A 22,267-nucleotide genomic window follows, 5' to 3' on the forward strand; every position below is an offset into this window, starting at 1 on the left:
ATCATTCATAGAATCGAATTCTTCGACAAATCTTTTTCTTGCTGTAAAATGATATACTGAAGTTTTCGCTGAATATTTATTTAATTAAAATGATTCAATGAGTTTACGGTAATTATTATTGTATAAATTGCATTATATAAGATATTTTGTTCCGTAACATAGTCCAATAAAACTGGATTTTACTGTAAAAATTAATGACATCCTGAGTGCCAGTATTCTTTATCGGAATTTGATCCAGAATTTTTACTGTTTAGAAAACCACATGAAGCATTCAGAAGTTTAATAACTTTCGAATGTCTTTGCAGTTGTATAATTTTACGTTTACAAACAAGTATACTCGTGCTATTTAACCAAACCATCAAAAATGATTCACAATCATAAACTCTACACATCAGAAAAATTAATTCAACGTTGAACCGCAATATCGACAATTTAAACTATAATTCGATGCAAGTTTGCGGTAAATTTAACGAAGTGCAAAATTGAATTCTGTGTGTTTAATTTTAATCACCATTATTAAATTATGATTTTTAAAGTTAACCGTATTAAATTTTTAAAAAAATCTGTTCTAATGTATAGTTTCCCGTAAGCCAAAAGTTTCATCAATTTAAATTGGTCATACATATGCTTTTAATTAACACCACATGAAAATCGTAACAAATGCATTGAAATCATAGCTCTCCTCACTAAAAATGCGTAATTGTGTATAATACATTGCATCTTTCACCTTAAACTAATTTACGATAACCACACATCAGTTAATACACTATTGGCCATTAAAATTGCTACACCAGGAAGGCAACACACCACGAACGTGAAATTTGCAGGACGTATAAACCATGTTGTGGTATGCAAATGATTAGCTTATCAGCTCATTCATGCAAAGTAGGCGACGGTAGCGACACCTACAATGTGTATAAAAGAAGAGATTTTACAGTAAGTTTCTCATACAGAAATTGAATTTGAGCGTTGTTCTTGGGGAATTTTTTTTGTTATACCTAGTGTAGGATTAAGAAATGCCTACCAGCTCGTGTCTGAGTTTGATCGAGGTCAAATTGTGGCCTACCGGGATTGCGGTTTATCATACCGAAATATTACTGCTTGCGTTGGTCGAGATACCATGACTGTTAGCAGAATATAGAGTTGATGGGTTCATGGCGATCATATGGAGTTCCGTGCAGGATCTCAGTGGCTCCCCATCTCTAACAGCCTGCCTAGAAGACAGATATGTTATCCACATGGCCTTAAGGGATAGTAGAGCTAGGTCAAGAAACTTGAGTCAACAAATGGGGTAATTTGCAAGATAACAAGTGTCTGCATGAACAGTTCGACGACGTTTGCAGCAGCATGGGCTGTCAACATGGCGACTATGGCTTCGGTGACCATTGACACTGCATCACAGGCAAGAGCACTTCCAATGGTGTGATCAACGACGAACCTGGACATACGAATGGCATGACGTCGCCTTTTCAGACGAATCCAGGTTTTGTATACATAGATAGGTACATCATAATATGTACACATAGATACATCATAATAGGCCGCATCTGTGTTTGGTGACATCGTGGAGGATGCCCATTGGCAGCTTGCATTCGACATCGTCATACTGGCCTATCACTGGGAGTAATGATATGGGGTGCCATTGTAAACACGTCTCGATCACCTCTTGTTCACATTGCCCCACACTTTTAACAGCAGCAGTTACGTTTCCAATGTGTTTTGGCCAGTTGCTCTGCCTTATCTTCGAGGCATCCATAACGCTACGTTTCAGCGGGATTATGCACGACAGATGTTGTCCGCACTGTCCTGTCCTTCCTTGACACAGCACATGTTCACCTGTTGCCCTGGCCAGCACGTTCTCCTGATCTCCCACTAATTGAAAACGTTTGGCCAATGATTGCCGAACGACTGGCACGCCACCACTCGTCAGTCTCTACGGTCGATGAATTGTGGCGTAATGTTGCAGCTGCATGAAATGCTGTACCAGTCCATGCTATCCAATCTCTGTTCGACTCGATGACCAGGAGAATAGCTGTCGTTATTGCTTCCAGGGGAGGCTGTTCTCAGTACCGATTCATCAGGATACATGCATCCAAATATCCTGAAAATATAATGACTTGTTTTTCCAACTATAATGTATGTGCCCAATAAATATTATTCTGTTATTTGCATTCCTTCCTCGTGTAGCTATTTTAATAGCCAGTAGTGTAATTCGCGCATTGTATTGTGTCGGTATCGGTAGTAAATCTGGATAATTCAGTAAAACTTGTGACTTATGGGTAAGTAGTTTGCTCAACGTAAACTAGCATCCTTTTTGAAGCAGACCTCTGTCGGTGAAATTTTCCTATATAATTATGGCTTATCGTTCAGTAGTTTACTTAATATAAACTGGCATATATTTCTTGTAACGGATCACTATCGGTGAAACTGAAAAGTTCTGCTGCAATTGTGGCTTATTGGTCAGAAGTTTGAGCAGCATAAACTTGCATCTTTTTTGTAACGAGCTCTTTTCCGCAGTATTTGTGGCTTATGGGTTACTAGTTTCTTCAATATAAACTGGCATCTTTCTTGTAACTAATCGATATCGGTAAAACTAAAAAAATCCGATACAATTGAGGCTTATCGATAGGTAGTTTGATCAATATGAAATGGCATCTTTTCAATAAAGTTTAGGGAAATTTTAATGTATCGGTAAAATTAACAGAGGCGGGTACAGTAGCGAAAAGAATTGGCAAGGAAAATTGTCGCGAAACCCAAATCAAGCTAACATAAAAACAGTATCGACTTCAATCACCCACCAGCCGAAAACCGCATGGAACGTAACCAAAGATGAACTGGCCTATTATATACTCGAATCCCAGCGATAGCTAGTCGATACGAATTCCGAATTCAACTTGCACTGACCACACTGCTGACATGAAGTATCCTTAGTGGTAGATGGATAATGGGTTGGAGTCCCCTTGCCAACAGGCTAACCGTGGGAGGTTTTCGTGGTTTTCCTCTCCATGTAACGCAAAAGTGGGTTAGTTCCCTCAAAAAAGGCTTATAAGAAGTCAAATTTCTCATAATACTTTATCCAGTATTTCCGGTGTCTTCAGGCTTGGGTTCAAAATTACAAGGCTGCGGAGATGAACATTGGTAAGACAAAAACTCAAAATTTGCTGTTTATCTTGATCTGCTGTTTAACGACGGCTATAAAATTAAAAGAAAAAAAATATTGTACACAATTTTATTTTAGCGCATTTCCTATTTCAGAAGAATTTATAAGCAGAATTTCGTAAAAGTTCATGCTACACTAAGTGCAAATATTAATTAACAAAGAAAAATCAGGAGTCCAGTATTGAAAATGGAAGCAAATTAGAAAACAATAAATAATTAACTAAATATTTACTTAAAATTATTTATTTTATATTTATTCAATGTTCCTCTTAAATTTGGTAATAAGACTCGATATGACATCAATTTCTCTAATACATGACAGAGAATTTGGTTATTTACTCATACTCTATTCATTTTTGCATTTAGGTAGAGGAGAAATTCCGCAGTTATTAACTGCAGTAAAAGTCTTACGCTAGACATTTAAAAGATGGTTTCATCCATATTTTAATCCTGTACAAACCGTTGTTTACAATTCCATTTTAACGTATCCCCCATTCCAAGAAGAATTTATAGGCGGAATAAAGATTACATTATACTTAAAACTAGTGCCTTTGAATATAATTAGGAGAGAGAATTGGGGGTTTTATGTCCGCTTTAGTAAATGAGTGCTTGAATATGCGAAATCTTTGCTGTTCATCATATGATTAGTGTCAAGGATTTAACGGAAATGCATTTCCTAACAGACTGGTGTATCTGTTTCTGTAAAAATAAGGAGATTGTGTGTGATTTTCTGCTTGTTTCATTGGAAATTGTTTTAAGAATCCAATCAAGAACTCTCAGTACTGGTTCATTAAGTAAATTTTCCTTATGCGCACACTATAAAATTTAACAAAATTTATTATTAAAACAAGATATTTTAAAGAGCGAATATTTGGTTGCAAAGTATATTGTTTATTTAAAATGAGATTGTTAAAAACTTGACCTGTCTTACAAAAAGGGCGCTTGATTCCGAAATCATATTTAAATATATATATATATATATATATATATATATATTTTATAACTTTTTTTTCCGAAAGATGAGGATTTATTAAGGATCTCTGTCATGGTTTAAAGATTTTTTTAAACTTACAACTTATTTTATACTGCAAAAAAAAACAGATGTATTGCCAATTTTTATAACAATTATTAATAGCAAGGTGGAGGCTTTCTGTCTTAGCCTTCCTTCATCGATCATCGACTATACGTCCAACCACGTGATGTGGTCTTTGCTTCAAATTGATTAAAAGAAAGCTTTCAGTTAAACTTATGTTTGCGTTTCAATATTTTTGTAAATATTCCGGTTCAGAAATAAATTCTCCCTTTTGACGATTCAGATATCCTTGAGCTATGCTTCCCTAATTTTTAGAATTATTTCGTCACGAAATCACGTTATTTATGACGAAACGAGAACTCTCAAATAAATTAATGACGAAAATGTTTCCTCTACTCGAGATCTCATCGTAGTGATTTGTGAGAGATTGTTAACTAAAGAGAAGAAACTAGTATAAAGATTGGACGATGAAGTAAGCTGACCGCACAGGCAGTTGTCTTGTACGAGGAAGATCCTGGATTCATTCCCGCTTCAAGCACGGTTGTAATTTATCTCTCTGTTCTATTTGTCTTTGTTGTGTTATTAAGGTAACATTGATAAAGCTATATGATGTCTATGATTAAGTGTCTTTTGAAAAGGAATCAGACACTACCAGTTTCTTTCGTGAGGAAGGGGAATAGAATGACAAAATATTTCCTTACTATTGATGAAATTCGCAGCTGCATATCTGCTGTCTTATGAATTATTTTTATTCTTTAAAATTTGAACTTAAGATTATTCAGGTACATAAGAATCATTTGTTTATTAGTTTTATTTTCATCAGTTTAAAGTATTGTGGGAGGAAAAAGAACTACAAAACAAAAAGTTCCGAATCAAATTACGGTAAAAATTACCGACACTCAGGGTGTCGGTACTTTTTACCAGGAAATTCATTTTCGCCTGAACATTTCACTGAACAAATAATTCGATATACCTTAATTTTTACAGTAATAATTATCGCAAGATCACTGTAATTAAATTAATATTGCTGTTGAAATTAGGGTATAATGTTTTACAGTAGAAATGGATTTTACAGTGAAATGAATAATGCACCCAAATCGTCTATACCGTAATTCAATCCGTATATTTTACAATGTAGAGTACCCTTTTACATGAATAATTTTTTTAAAATTAATTCATTATGTTTCATAATTATTCATACTCATTCATCATCTTCTAATTTGGACAGACGGAACGACCGTATTTATATGCGCCTTATTTCATTTTATGACCCATAAGACACAGTAAATTTTCTCCATAACACTATACCAATAACTCATTTCTACTAGTTTTACACTGCATGTTAGTTCGTTTCATTATCCGAGCTTTGTTTAGAGTTGTAATACCATAGTGCTTCAAGTAACACAAACGTAAAGAAGTTATAAACGGCGAGTGAGCAGACTTTAGGGTAAACCAAATCCTCTCTCCCAACATCAATAGTGAAACATTAACTAGCATCAGGGTGCAACAGAACTCATTTGAACTACGAGAGAAATGATGCCCAAATCCTATAAGCCTTGGTGATTACGAAGTAAAATCATTTGTCGCTCGGAAATGTCGGGGAGCCGAATAGCATTCTTGCTAGAGAGACATCCTTGGAGGGACCTTAATCAGGTCGGCACTTAATTATTCGAAGGTTCCACAGACAAGTCATTATTTCTCTTGTGATGTGAGCTTGAGCTTTGATGGCGATGTAATATCTCCAATTACTTAATTCTAACACTAAGCTTTTCTGTGAGGAATTGGCACAACTTTTGGCAACAAATCCTCACTATATTTTAAATCAAATTCCACCAAAGAATAATTTCCACCATGGGGTCAACGTATTTAATATGTAAATTTGGAAATAACGAATAGTGAAAATCTGTATGGTATCAACAAAAGCGTTTCTTTACAAGACATAAATTTATCGCTCACTCTGTAGTTTTTCAATACTGATATTTAAATGCCAGTTAAAAGGTTAAAGGGTATTAGTTTAGTTTAATTATTAAAAATTGGTTAAAAGAACAAAAGAATAAAAAATTTTCACGTTATAAGAAAGAGTTACATTTCTTTTTCACTTTTCTTTCTGCACAAAATAATGAAACATTTCATACACTTTAAAATGTATTAGTGTATGTTAACGAAAACAGGAGGCCACTACTTCCTACCCAAAAAAAAAATGTTCCATTTCAATTGTTTTGGAGTAAGGTAGTTGTCATCACTTCGGAAGTTCAATAACATCAATATTTTCAATTGAAATGATATATAATCAATAATATAATAAGAATTCGTAAAGTTATTGTTAGGATACTAATTATAAGAATTTCAACTAATTTAGAATGTCTACATTGAACTCTTCTTGAAGTAAAATTTGTTATGTAAATGAACGTAGAACAGCAAGAACATTTCAATGAATTCTAATAACATTTAATAGAACAAACACGAATAGAAATTTAACATTACAAAATTTGATATAATTGACAGATACATGTGTTACCTTTGGAGTATATAGTTATCATTATTACATAACTAAATCCAAGCATGATTTCTTATGAGAATGAGCTTCTGTTACTATGCTTAGCTGCGTATGATGAAAAGGCAACGCATTAACATCCTGTGTGTTCGGTAGCAAACAATTTGCCGTGACCATCTGATTGTTTCTAAGAGTACTCCAAATTTATTGTTTCGAAGACTATTATTATTCGAAAAGGGTGCAAGCCTCATCCATTATTGCTTTCTAAATTAAATATACGCTTTAAAAATAGATTTCAGAGGCTTAATAGATGTATAGTAATTTTAAAATGACTTATTGCATTCTCTGCAAATATATGGTGTAATACCTCTTCGAATTTGTTGATAAAAAAGTCCAGAAACTATGTAAGCGAACTCGTTTTTCAGGTTAACATCAAATGGTTTGGCACATCAAGGATTTGAAAAAAAGTTTATTTTTTATTAAAATTGGATTTTAATGTTTAAAAATGATACATTTAAGAGTTTAAAATAAAGATAGATGCCTACATGCTTAAATTTAGAGTTTTTGTGCAGCCCTACATTACTGTTTGCTTCCAGAAAACTTAAAAAGCATTTTTCTCCAAGTCATACTTTTCAAGTTTGCCATAACTTCACCGACACTGTAAGATAGGTTGAACTCCTACCCACCCCAGCGGGGTATACGAAGATAAAAGTAAAATTATTACAATAAAAAATTTCTCTAAAAACTAAAATTACAGTAAAATTTTGCCAATTGACAGTGGTGGTGATCAGTTAAAAGTGGATTAACAATAACATTTGACAATTAAAAGCATGTTTTAGAGGCAATGAAATCCAATAGCGCCAGTGTAAATTTCGAGAATTAAATGATAATAATAATAAGGAAACAAGAGATAAAAAAATATCAAAACTGAAATCAATGAAAGCTAAAAGTCCTAAGTGTAAATGTCTAAAAGTAAAAGTCTGACTAGAAGTTGAAGTCTAAAATCAAAAGTAGATAAAATTTCAAAATGTAAGGCTAAAAGTTGATTAATATAAATAAACGATGACATGCTCTATTGTTGGTTCATGAGTGGGGTCAGTTTATCTGAGGCTAAAATGTCCACGAGAGTTTGTTTAATAATTTGAGTCACAATTTTCCTGCAGTTTAATATAGCAAAGACTCACCGACGCTTGTAAAAAAAATATATTAATTAGGGTGTAAAATATATGGTGTAAAATACCAGATAAAATTAAGGCGTAAAATACCGGTTCTTTGGGCTCGTAAACCGTAAAACCCATTTTAACCCTAAAATACTACACCGTAACTTTTACAGTAATATATACTTAGTTTGATTGATTTATTGGCTTTAATATAATTATTACTGCAAAAATTACAGTATCTCAGAGATTTTGCTTCGTAACATTTTCCAGTTAAAAATAGATTTTACAATAAAAAGTACCAGCATCATCAGTGCCAGTACTTTTTACCATAATTTCAACAGGTAATTTTTACAATGTATTGGATTTAAAAACCATGACTTTACGGATTGACTTTAAATTTAAACGGCATATTTAAAATTACATTATTTACAGGTACATGGGATATTATTTCGCTTTATTACGTGAATGGTATTCGCTTTATTGCATATTTTGAGTGAGATTTTGACTTTAATATAAACGAATTCTTTTTTTTTCTTCAAAAACAAACCCTTAGTACTCCCGTCCTAAATATGATAGGAAGAGTGTAACAAAATTATAACGTAAAAAATTGCAGTTTCTTCTGGTTAGGTCTGTATCTCTTACAAAAAAAGGCATCATTGAAGAAAAACTATACAACCACCATTTTGTATTATAGTTCACTTCTTAAGTAATAAAGCAGCTTGGTACCTTCATTAGTTCAGTGAAGTCATTATGTAACTAAGATCCCTTTTGCAAAATTATGACTTACTCCATTGTCGCGCATAAATAAAACTTAAAAAATTATTTCATTTTTTCGTGGCCAGAGTGGCAAGATCTCTTTCCGAATATTGTCGAAATAAAATTCAACTCAATGAGAACAAACTTGTGCACATTACGTGCATGGAATACCAACGAATATTTAAAAGATTCCAAACTTCAATACATCCTTTTATTATTAAAAAAATAAAATAAAGTCAGTATTGGTTGAGTATTGTAAATTTTTGAATATTTAATATAAAATATAGCTCTAGATTCAAATGTAACCAATAAAACAGTATTTGGGATAAATAGGATAACTAGAAAATGCATTTTTCATTTCTTAATTAGGCTGTATTAATTCCCTATTTGCAAAAAAATTTAAGAGTAGCAATTGTTTATTTATATTTAAACTAATAATTAAATTTTCAAAGTTCAAACTCGTTTACTCTACTTTTTTTAAGATCTGCATAGATAATTTTACGAAAATTGTAAATAAATAACAGAGTACTCTTCCATGTACCTCCAGTCTAGAGAGTGTTTTTGTAATATTCTTATAAATAAGAAACTCTGTCCCCTGCTCGCTCCGTTCAAGTGGTTGTTTCACTTTCATCTCTGTTTTTTTCGATACTATGCTGTTTTTCTTTACATTAAATATTTCTATTTCTAAACTTAGCAGGAGTTATGAGCATATAGGAACTATAAATATATAGATGTTATGAATACGCAATTCACGATGAATTTATAAAAGTATACATAATAAATAGGCAGGGTGTCTCAGTTAAACGTTTCAGAACTCCTAAGAGGGGTAGGGTGCATCCTGACGACTCGAAATCATATAGCAATGCGGGGTCGGAAATGCCTTCCTGAAGCGGTGATGTACACAGAAGCACCATAAAGAAAAGAGACCGTAAGTGAAAAATCATTTTAAGAATACATTTAAAAAAATTATATGGCCTCCTCAGTCACCCGACCTATCATGTCTTGATTTCTGGGGTCATATGAAAACACTGGTTTATGACACCCCTGTTGACAATGCTGAGGAGCTGGTTGCAAGACTCGCAGTAGCTGTCGGAGAAATTCGAGATATGCCTGGAGTATTGCTGAATGTTCGAATGGCCATGCGCCGGAGATGTGAGGTGTACATTGTAGCCGGTGGCAGAAACTTCGAGCACTTACTTTGACCCATGTACCATATAATTTTTTCAATGCAGTATTAAAACGATTTTTCACTTATGGTCTCTTTTCTTTATGGTGTTTCTGTGTACATCACCGCTTCAGGAAAGCATTTCTGACCCCGCATTGCTATGTGATTTCGAGTCGTCAGGATGCACCCTACCCCTCTTTCGAGTTCTGAAACGTTTAACTGAGACACCCTGTATAAGGCAGAAGTATGCTTTTTTTAAAGAAATACTGCAATTAAAAATTTTGGGCCTGTATAAAAATTCTTATTAAGAGAAAAAAATCATTTTTCTTTGAATCATAATATTTTTTAAATTTGCCGCAACCTCAATACGTTTAACATCGTTTATACCTGCTTACGTTCAATCACATTCCCATGCAAATTAATGTATCAAAACCTTCATATTTTAATAATTCAAAAATATCTAAACTGAATGAGAAAATAGATTACAATTGCTAAAGTTGTAACAGAATTACGCGCTACTTTGCTTAATAGTACCAATGATCAGTTCAATGTTTAACCGATCTTATGAAAAACGCAGGACAGGCTAAGAAGTTTTTAAACGTGTGCAAATATAATTAGCCATAAAGTTCTTTGAGTTGTGAAGTTTTGTCCATAGCTATCCAAGTGACCATTAAACAGTTGTTAAAAGCAGCAATTCAAAACAGATTTGTAAAGCAAAATCTGAAATATAACCTTAAAATGCTAATATTAGCTTCTAGAGCAGAAAGTGTGTGGTCATTCAGTCGGAGTGTACTCTATAGCTTCAAGATATTCGTTTCAATCGAAATAAGTTTTATAATTTCATGATATCTCTTTCCTTCAAAAAATGTCTCATAACTTTAAAATATCCCCTTTATAAAGCAATAGCTTCTTGATCATCAAGTGAAAGAAAATTCCTGTAATTCTGATGATTATTAAAATGAAATCAATCATAAAATGATTATCTCCACGAAGTGATGATTTGTATAAAGACTTCTTTAACACAATCCTATCTCAAAATGGCAAGGATAGCGAGAATAACGCTTATTTTACATAAAAAGAAGTATATTCAGCTTAGCTTTCAAACTTAATATTCAGAAAATAAATCGGTTGTATTAAATTTCAGTGTCCCCGCTTTTATTGGAAATAAGCAGCAGTTAACAAATGACTACTAAGAAAAGGTGTACAATACCAAATCATAAAAAATCATAAGAAATATCTTCAAAAATCATAAAAAAATAGTTTCTTGATAACTTTCAGGAAGTTCTCTACTTAAAATAAATAAATGAATAAGCATAATTTCCACAAGATAATGATTTGTATAATGATCATATTTACATAATCAATCCTCAAATCACAAACTGCGTGAGTAGCACTCAACGTTACATAAATAACCCTGTGGTTTTGTATTTCAAAGTTAATAATTAATAAGATGTCACCTTTTGCTAGAATATGCCCTATAGCTTTAAAATATCCCTTTTATGAAGCAATAGAGACCTGGTCATCAAATAAAACAAAAACTATGTGATTCTCATAATTATTAAAATAAAATCAATCGAAAAATAGCAATTTCCATAAAGTGATGATTTGTATAATGATTTCTTTACCTCAAAATAACAATGATTGTCAGAATAAACCTCATTTTACATAAAATTGCCTTTTGATCTCAAGATTTTAAGGTTAATATTCCGAAAATAAATCGGCTATATAAAATTTCAGTGTCCCCAGTTTTTCGGTAGTAAACAACAGTTAACAAATGACTACTCAAAAAATGTGTGCAAAGTCAAGTCAAATTTAAAATCTAGCTGAAAAATCAAAAAAAGAAATAGTTTCTTGAGAATTTACAGAAAGTCATCAACTTAAAAAAAACGTAATTTCCACAAAATAAAGATTTGCATGATGATTATTTTTACATAATCATTCCTCAAATCACCAATTGCTTGAATAACACTCAACGTTACATAAATAGCCCTCTGGGCTTGTATTTCAAAGTTAATATTTAGAAAATAAATCGGCTATATTAAAATTGAGTGTCACCACTTATTTGGTACTTCATCCTCCAGTCGGAGCAAATCCCTTCCTTCATTTTAAACTTCTCAGGAGTACACGACGATCCCAATTTCGAATAGATCATTTCCCTGAATTCATCACGTTGGCACTCTATTATTATCGGAGAACGATAACCACTGCATCTTAACTGCATTCTACGCCATGTTCTCGACTATTGAGCAGTAGCGATTATAGGTCTTCAATAAAGGGGTTATTTTGTTGTCAAACACGTGTTCTAATCTTTGGGCGGAATTTAAAGAAGGTTATCGGAGAATTTCTGAACTGCTTGAAAAGAAAGAATTAAGGAAATTGTGTGAAAGATTGTTGAAAAGTTTTACTTAGTCTAGAATTCCCAACTGAGCTGTTTTGTTTACAAACTTTATTTACAAAAAGATTGGCACGCTTTCAAATTTTACACATTGATTTAGATTAAATAAGCATTGTAATTATTGCTAAAGATTATTTTTAAAAGGTTTTGTTGTTAATAAATCTTTCTCGGTCTTCAAGGATGTTGCAAATTATGTATGAACAAAAAATATTGAACAAAAATATTGCATTATAAAGGTTTTTTTACGGAAACGTACAGTAATATTTCCAATGTTTTAAACTGTAACAGTTTGCAAGAATGGTTTTTATAAGATTTATTGAATGGTCATAAAGAATTAAAATGAAGTATTTCATACACATCAGTTTATTTTTTTCTTCCTTTGTTTTGAAATTGACTCGAATTTTATTTCTAGCACATATCTAATCCTTTAATTTATAAAATTTAACCCTCAAACTCTTGTGTTGTACCTGAAAATTGATCCTTCGGATTTAAAGACCTAAGCAAAATTTTAACCGTAAATTGCGTACTTTAAATATTTTTAAGTCATAATTTCATTTAACTTTATATATCTTAGCAACTATAAAAAATAAATAATCATACAAAATACCTGGTTTAGCGGTATATTCGTTTAGGCAGTGAACATTAAAATATGAAGGATAAAAGTTCAATTACTAAAGCAAACTGATTTTAGATGTTTCTTGCTCATAAAATAATAGCAAGTGTTATACGTTTCAATGTCCATTTAAAGTCCATTTGTTTTTGAAATAGGCAACAGAAACTTCTCTTCTCTTGAATTTCCAACTTAAATGCACTACTAGTTATCCTCTTGAATATTTGTTTTGTATTTTAAGGCAATTGTTTTGAAACAATCATTAGAGATGCTCCCTTGCTACCATTTGCTTCTTAACATGTAACAAGCCAGGTTTTGTAAAAATAAATTCTTCGCTGATAAGAAAAGTAGTTCTTTCACGATTTGATTACTTAACAATAAGGCAAATAAGCGTTTTTTTTTATATACTACTATGGAACAAAAGTTTTTTATATCCTTTTGAAATAATATTTTTAAATGTCTGTCGGTGGTTCTTTTAGTTTTATTATAGCAAAGTGTATTTATCTCTATGTAAGGAGTGCACTTTAGGAAACAATTATTATTTTTAGGCATAATATTGCATATATTTTCAAATTTTTTATACAAATTTTATACTTTTAGTTCAAAGCACAAAATAGAGTAATATTAGTATGTAGAATGGAAGAAATATGTTTTATTGGTTATAATTTTGTCTAATGGTGTATTACACAAACATATAATGCACTAATTTCATACTTAAATTTTTAAAATATTTAATTATGTATTGAAATGAAATTGCACTTTTATTGTTTTTTATATCTAACTCAAGCTGTATAGTATTATTATCACCTGTATTTCTAAAGTAATTAAATCTAAGATGACAGAAAATAAACAAATGTTTACTAATAGTAAATCGAGCATTTGTACGGAGATTTTCAACTTATTAAAAAAAGGATCAGGAAAAAAGAATATTCAGTGAAAAGTCCAATTTAAACAAGTGTAGAGTATATGAAGGTTTGGTATATCTTTTAGATAGTTTAATGTTTGTATAATAAATGTAATTTACTTTTACTGTACAAATAAATCTTAAAATGTGTTTTCTGGAAAACTGAATTTTTCTGTTTTTCGATTCACGCTGGACCTTATTTCTCAAAAACTATTAGGACTTTTATGATGCAATTTTGTAACACTGTTATAAATAATATTATCTGTGTTCTGAACTAGAACTGAAATTCTATTTCAATATTTAAGTATTTTATAGCTATGTAAATCCAAAAAACTTAAAAAATATATCGTTATTTTGCTGTTTTTCTACGTAATTGGGCATATTTCACCAAATTTTTAAAATTTCGATTAACTTTTAGTTCAGAACACAGGAAAGGGTTAAAATAATATATACTCCAAAGGAAATTGTACTTTATTACACACAACTAAGTTGAGGGTGTCCAGCGTAACTCTTAAAATTCACTAATTTTTTACCTAATTTCAACAAAATTTTACAAACTACAAAATATATTGTTATAATTTTTCTTATTTGTGTCATTTTTAATCCCATTTTATATAACTAAGCATAAAAATTTTTGAAAAATTTATTTTTTTAAAAAAAAGTTCACCGAACGTGGGCAGTCGCCTTAAAGCACAAAACACAAGTTTTTTACCTTCAGTAAAAGCAAATATTGTTTCGAATATTTCCGTATTAATATGTATTTTATTTTTATTTCAGGGTAAATCCTTGCTGTACATTTTTATAATGGAATTCCAATGAAGTTTATTTTGAATTTATTAGCTTATTTATAATGTTTGAATAAAATAGTTTATTTATAATGGAAACCAATGAAGTTTATTTTGATTTCTACACAATATAAAAATTATAAAGGATGTGCTATGTCCCCGTGATCCACGTCATAAGACCATGGAAAATTTTATGTCCTGCTTTTTACTGCAGGAGATCCTATAAGTTTTCAAAATATAGTTAGATCTCCCATACATAGTTAGGTTCAAAAATCTAGCATTTAATGCCATTTATAACATGTTTGACAATTTGTGGATTATAATTAAAAGTGCCTAAAAAGCGCTATATTCATATATTAAACTAAACAGGACCGGAAAAGTTCAAACTAATACCGAACTATAATGTAAGTAAACTTATTTTGGTATATATGTCATCATAAAATGAAGCAATATCGTAAATTGGTAAGCGAATTTGTTTATATAAAACTTCAGCATTATTCAGTGCACCTAAACTACACTTTCAATATAATAATCCTTGCTTTTTTTTTAAATTAACTGTATTTTTTTAGATGTACAAATAATTGAAAATATTCAACCTTTAAAATATTATGTAAGCCAACAACATATCCCAGCTTAACTTCATGCTAATATTAGAAAATTTTGCCGATCCAGCAAGCCTACTTGGTGAAACCAAGTTTATTTAAGGCAGAGGGTTTCTATGCCCAAAACACTACACATGTCATAACCTGTTTATAAAGTGGACCCATTTATACATCCTTTCATTCATCCACAGATCGTGATTTTCACCTGAACTAGCGAACAATCTCCAATTCAGTAATCCCAGAGGTATGATTTGTTATGGGAACATGGGGGACTTTGTGACCCGACAGAATTGATGTTCAGCAATCATGATTCTTCGTTCGTTGGGGATCAAACTCATGATCACTTAGACATGAGCCTAATGCCCTACCAACCAGGCTAGCTCGGCCTTAAAAATTAGTTGCGCTGTTATAGAGGTCCAAATTTTGATTTGGGACTAAATGAATCGAAGGAGCTTTATATGGTTAAAAAAAAGCGAAATAAAATATTCAATTTTATTTAACTATGTGAACGTTTATCGGATCGTTAGAAAATCGAAATGAACATTTAGAATAATAATAGTTCATATTCGTTTGTTTTCTTTACTAAAATAATTTTTCTCTGAAGTTTATGCCGAAAATGCAAATTTTAGGCATACAGGTTATCGTAAAAAGCAGTTATTTTTCATCGGATATTTATGTAAGGAATTGTCTACATTTCCTGTGAATTTCCAAAATATAAGTAATATTTTTGAAATAACTATTCAATAACTTTCAAATAAGTTTTGGACATATAAGAATAAATTTTGTTGCATAAGAATGGATTTCATTAAATGCTTTTAAACAAGTCAAGAAATCGTTTTCTCTTTTTTTTCCTTTCTTAATGTCTTCCAAAAAATCGACTTATTTTTGTAAAAAATGAAAGCAACTACGATGTGAATGCCACATTCACGTCTGGAGAGTCTGGAAAATGGGAGACTATTTTTGATCGCTTGGAATATGTCGACTTTTATTTCTATCTGCATATTTGTGAAACCAATGAAGTTTATTTTTTAAACAATGTATATCTACGAAACCTCACATGATTTGCGAAATCTCTAAACTTTTTCCACGGACTTTAAGAGAATTGTATTTGATTTCTACAAAATAAATTTTTATAATTGTAAGCTTTAAATGTAACAGAATTTTTAAGAGAACTTGAAGATTGTTTTGAATAAAGGTTTTTAAATTTAGAAGACTGTTTTTTTCTAAAGATGATAAATGTAGTGTTATTTTTTTCATCACATTAAATTGTATTTAAATAGATGTATGAATCACTGAAAACAACATTCAACCGTAAAATATTAAAAGTAAATAAACCAACAACATAACAGAGCTTAATTGCATGCAAGCGTTGGAAACATTTTTATGGAGTTAATAGAAATCGAATTTCATTTTTGTACCTAAAGCTTTGAATGTGTTCAACGGGAAATGATTTTAAGATTAATATTACACACCAGCTGTCACAATTATAAGCTACTTTCTTGGCCAAGTGAAATTATTTTAAATTTGACATAGATTGGCATTTAAAACTTTGAGATTTCAAAAATCTTACTAGATTTATAAGAATACATAAAAATAAAAAAATTAAGAAGAATTTAAGTAATTATTTTTAATGTTTTTTTTCAGTTACGACAGTCTTAGCCAACGTTTTTATTTAAAAGAAGTCATCCTTAAATTGAGTTTTATTAAAATTTGCGCAACACATTCATATGATTTGGGCTTTAGTCTAATTAAGTCATTTTTAGAGAAATTTCAGTTATCTTTTGATGTTAGGAAAATGCATGCATTATTACAAAATAAAAAAAAGCAAATTACCCAATCTTTGTGTTTAATTAGCTTAACTAATGGATAATTAAAGCTAATTAATTACCATGTTCTTAAAGTCCTTATTTTCGCGTAATTAACTCCGTTTATAGAATGAAAATAAGTGACAAACCTTTTAAGAACCTAATGTGAAGTTGTAAGTCTGTGTCACAACTCAAGTTTTTCTACATCGTGTCACGCCATCGTGCTTGAACAATCTCCAGTAAAACTAAACTTAATATGTTTCCAAATAGGATTCTCGTAATTTTAGTTTATATAACTGTTTTCCAATCTGTATATTTCAAGCCAAATAACTCGTAAAATTTCGATAAGAAAATTAGATATAAATTAAAATAAATCAAGTTAAGTTTAATTAATTAATTCGGATATTTATAATTAAAAGGTATTAATAAATAGATTACAATTAAATCGTATTACTTTGAAATTTGTATACCCGTTCTTCGCATATGCAGTTAAAAAAAAAACATTGAAAGATCAATGAGTTGGTTTTAAATAACACTATGCAATCATGTACGAAGTTGAAAGGCTTGTAACGACGCAATCCAAATGAAGTAAAATAATTTGTAGCGTAGCTGCCACTATTATTATCCAATTACAATTCACCAATATATAAGACATGTTAAATCGATTCTATCTGTGCTACCGTTAGATAGATGAAGGTTGACATTGTCGGTAGCTAGCCCTACATGGGTGACTCGCGGACGTGACCTGAACACGCCTGTCTCTACCAACACGACTAATTCGGCTGAAACACCTATTTCGATTGAACGCACCTAGTTCGAGGAATTGTCTAACACTGAACAGTTTACTTGTTATTATTGACTGCCACATTGACCTCCTTAAGCGGTTGCTACTCAGTTTCGTTCACACACAACGTGGACCTCTACACACTTGATTGCTGATAACAATACGGGAGCGACCACGTCCACGACCGTAATATTAATACAGCTTTTTCGGCCTCCCATAAAACAGCAATGAATCAACTAGTGATATCCATTCATCGAATTGAATCCCAGATAAAATTCTGGTGGGGGAGTGATGCATCGTAGCAACCATTACAATTGTTCGATTCAAATTTACAAGTATATTAGACAAGTTTACTTGGTTTAGGTTAATACTCATCTGCGTATATGTCGCCTTCAGAGGCGACATATATGCCAGTGAGTATTATGATCTTGTCACACCTATGTTTAAAAAACAGGATAAAACCAGAATTAAAACTAATGCTAAATGTCTCTCATACGTAAACAGCCTCACGATACTATCAAACCACTCAAATGAACTTAGCACTGTTACGGATATTGAGAACGAGATCACTAATTTAACCAAGGACATTTAAAGCGCCTATAATGGTGCGTCCTATAAAATGGAAAGAGGGAATGATTACTATAAACTCCCATACCATATAAAATGTCTTATTAAAATAAAAAATAAACTGAGAATGGTTTTTCAAAGGTCTAGAGATCCAACTATCAAGACCCAAGTAAATAGCTATACGAAAATTTATCAAAAAAGAGATTACTGAATTTAAAAAAGAGACTCGGGACGAAAAAGTAGAGAATCTTACTACACAAGACAACAATGGTTCGTGCCTGTGATGCCACAATTGGCATTACATATTTATTTCCTATCTTTTTAAAATATCCTTCATTACTTAAGCTTATTTTTATTAATAGAATTACATTTAAAAATAAATCGAAAACTTAATCTTTTTAAACGAACATAAAATATTTATTTCTTCTCTTCCAGATCAATGTAACGGATACTTTTTATTTCATTATTATGCAGACATATTAATTCACTGTCGCCTCTAATCGAAAACAAAAATCTATTTATAACTTTTTATTCTAAATTTCTAACGGCTAAATGTTTCGGTTGCATGGTTGTAATAATTCTCATAAATTTGTTGGCGACTCGTGATCGCCAAGGTGTTCTTTTAAATCCATGTTGATATGCTAGTTGGCTTTGTTTTGGCTATGGTATATTAGGAAAAATCGCCAAATTTTGGATCTCCAACCCATATTTTCTATGTCCGTTGGGAATAATTATATTCACTTTTAATTTCAAATTTGTGGAGGCTGGGAGCCCTTTGGGGGTCTCCCCAGTCTCAATTTTCTAACCGTCAGAAATGATATTCTGGCTGTATGATCTCTTAATATAGATAGTATTCTGATTTCATCCCTTTAAGGGATTTCTTTTTTTTTTGGATGAAGAAATGGCCATTATCTAAATCTCAAATTATGCTTAATAAAATCTAAATTTGCATTCAACGATTTGTACATTATTTCCAGGAAACTCAATTGTTCAATTTATTCATTAATGGCATAAATGAACATTCATGTACTACACTATACAACTATGAGCGGCTACTGACGGAGACACAAAGCTTCCGTCACAGTGCCTTTAAAAGTTCCAAAACTACTAATATGCCACTCCTAGGACCTAGGGGTAAAACCTATAAGTGCGAAATTTCGCCAACACCATGGAAACCCAGTTTACCATTAATAGCGAACCCAGTGATAGCACTACTGGGTTGAATATTTTAAGTACCTATAATCTATATATATAAAAGTGAATGTGTGTCTGTCTGTTTGTCTGTCCTCTATAGACTCCTAAACCATCCGACAGAAAGCTATGAAACTTGGCATACAGATAGTTCAAAGCACGAGGAAGGTTTCTGTCGACATTAGAACATTCTGCGATAAACCGTTCCAGCGATATCAGTGAAAGTCGAAAGGGAATTTTCTGATTGGTTAAAAGCTAGCCATTGTTTTAAATTTTGCTATAAACGATTCAATTTTCAAATATCTTGAAGATAACAACTGTGATATTTTCTATCTTATAACTCTATTAATTTAGAAAAGTAAATTAAAGAAAATTGCATGTACTTTAATTTTTAATTCGCGCGTTTCTTTATGTCAGGTGAGCACAAGCAAGTAAAATCAACGAGAATAGATTTCTTAATTGTTGGTCGTATCACGGATTCAGTACTGTGAAAACTGTTTAATAAATATAAAGACAAAAGCAAATGTCATTCAAATTGCACGTTTTCAGAAATATTTATATTTAGTACGTAATTTTAGGTTAGCACAATTAAATATAGTTTTCGAAGATTTCAGTGCTGTGACAGTTGTCATTTAAAAACTATTAGTTTGTTTGTTTATTTATGCAAAGTTTTCGAATTCATCCATTTTATTTCTTTCATTTATAAAATTGATTTTTGTCTTCAATCTTATAATTTTCATATTTCTTATTCATCTCATTTTTATTGCTCTTTTTATTATTTAAAATATGTATGTGATATTTCGATTTAGCAAATTTGCGACCACTGTCAACTTTTACATTTCTTTTTCTTTGTCAGAAAGAATATTTGCAAAAATATGCCGCCTAAGCAAATCGCTCTTAGTCGGTCGACATCTGAAGCGCGCAAAAAGAGAACTACCCGTGTTTCAGAAACATCGGAGCAACGGGAAAAAGACTTGAAACTAATCGAGAGCAGAATGCTTTTGCCCGTTCCTTAGAAACGTCTGAGCAACAGAAAAGAAGACTGTCAACAAATCAACTACGAACTACACAAGCCCGTTCGTCGGAAACATCAGAGCAACGGGAAGCAAGAATGAAAACCGACCGAGAACGCATTTCGCTATTCAGACGCTGCCAATACTCTGATTTGAATTTCAGTGCATTTCACTATGATCCGACAACAAACTATAGTCTTCCCCCAAGTGTCATCATCGGAGAAATATATCAATTATGTATGTTTTGTAATGCTCTCAAATATAAAAATGAAACAGCTGAAATTTGCTGTTCTAGAGGCATACTGAAACTACAAGATTTTACGTCGCCTGCCGAGACATTATCAACCTTCGTATCAGGTCAAACAAACCAATCGAAACATTTTTTGGCGCATATACGCCGGTACAATTCGTGTTTCTAAATGACTTTATTCGGTGCTACACGTATCGTGAACGAGAATTACATCCCAACATTCAAAGTGCAAGGCCAAATTTATCATCGTGGAGGATCCCTTCTTTCAATGCCTAACGCAGATCATAAATTTCTACAAATTTATTTCATGGATAACACAAATGATCAAGTCAATCAACGTTGTCAGGTAAGTAATGGCACTAAACGAAAAATTGTTACCGTATTACAAAAATTTTTCGATCAACATAATCAGTTAATTAGGCTGTTCACAATTGCCCTTGACTAAATGTCATCCGATATTTACAAAGTTGTTATTAGAGCTGAAGAAACACCTGTAGGCCACCACAAAGAAAAATACAATGCGCCAACCATGGATGAAGTGGCTATTGTTATAGTTGGTGAAGAATTTACCTCCCGCGATACAGTTCTTCATCGCAGAAATCGTGACGTTCAAAGAGTTCTCAGAAACGTATCGATCATATGATGCATTGCAATATCCTATTTTATTTTGGTGAGGAGAGGAGGGATATTATTTTAACATAAAATTAAGAAGTCCGCAAACAGGCGAGAAAACCAATAAGAAAGCAAGTGCAATAAGTTTTTATGCATATAGATTAATGATTGCCAAAACGCTGATAATCATACTTTAAAATGTCGACAATTAGTTCATCAATACATTATCGATATGTATGCGAAAATTGAAACTGAACGCCTACTGTATATTAAATTAAATCAAACCAAATTACGTTCTGAAGAATGCATTCATTTACGGGATGCAATAATTAATGATGGTAACGTTAATCCTAATGATGTGGGGAAAATGATTATATTGCCGACTACATTTGCAGAGAGAAAAACTTGGACTCCCTGCAAATGTAGTATTCATACATGTCTGAGTATTCATACATGTGCCTTGGACTCCAAGGCACATGTATGAATAATCACAGGATGCAATGTATGTTCTCGCATATGGGCTCCTAGATTTATTTATTACATTTACGTGCAATTCTGCTTGGGCTGAAATTAGAGATATTTTGTTACCAGGACAATCATCATCGGATCGTCATGATATTACAGCACGTGTGTTCAAACAAAAATGATAATCTTTACTTGATTTCATTGTGAAGCGTCATGTTTTTAGAGAGACACGGTGTTGGGTGTACTCTATTGAATGGCAAAAACGAGGATTGCCACAGGCACACATTCTGATTTGGCTTATTGAAAAAAAACCACCATGCCAAACTGATCAGATATCAGCAGAAATTCTTGATGTCACCATAGATCCAGTTTTATTTCAGATCATTGTCCAAAATAGGTTTCATGCTCCGTGTGCATCACCATACATGTCTGTTTAAAAATGCACTAATGATATCCTAGAGAATTAACTGCTGAGACTATCACTGGTTTTTTTCACCATTAAATAAAATTTGCATTT

This window comes from Parasteatoda tepidariorum, chromosome 8, assembly GCF_982258835.1.
Source record: "Parasteatoda tepidariorum strain Cologne lab strain chromosome 8, Ptep-v5.0, whole genome shotgun sequence".
Lineage (NCBI taxonomy): Eukaryota > Metazoa > Arthropoda > Arachnida > Araneae > Theridiidae > Parasteatoda > Parasteatoda tepidariorum.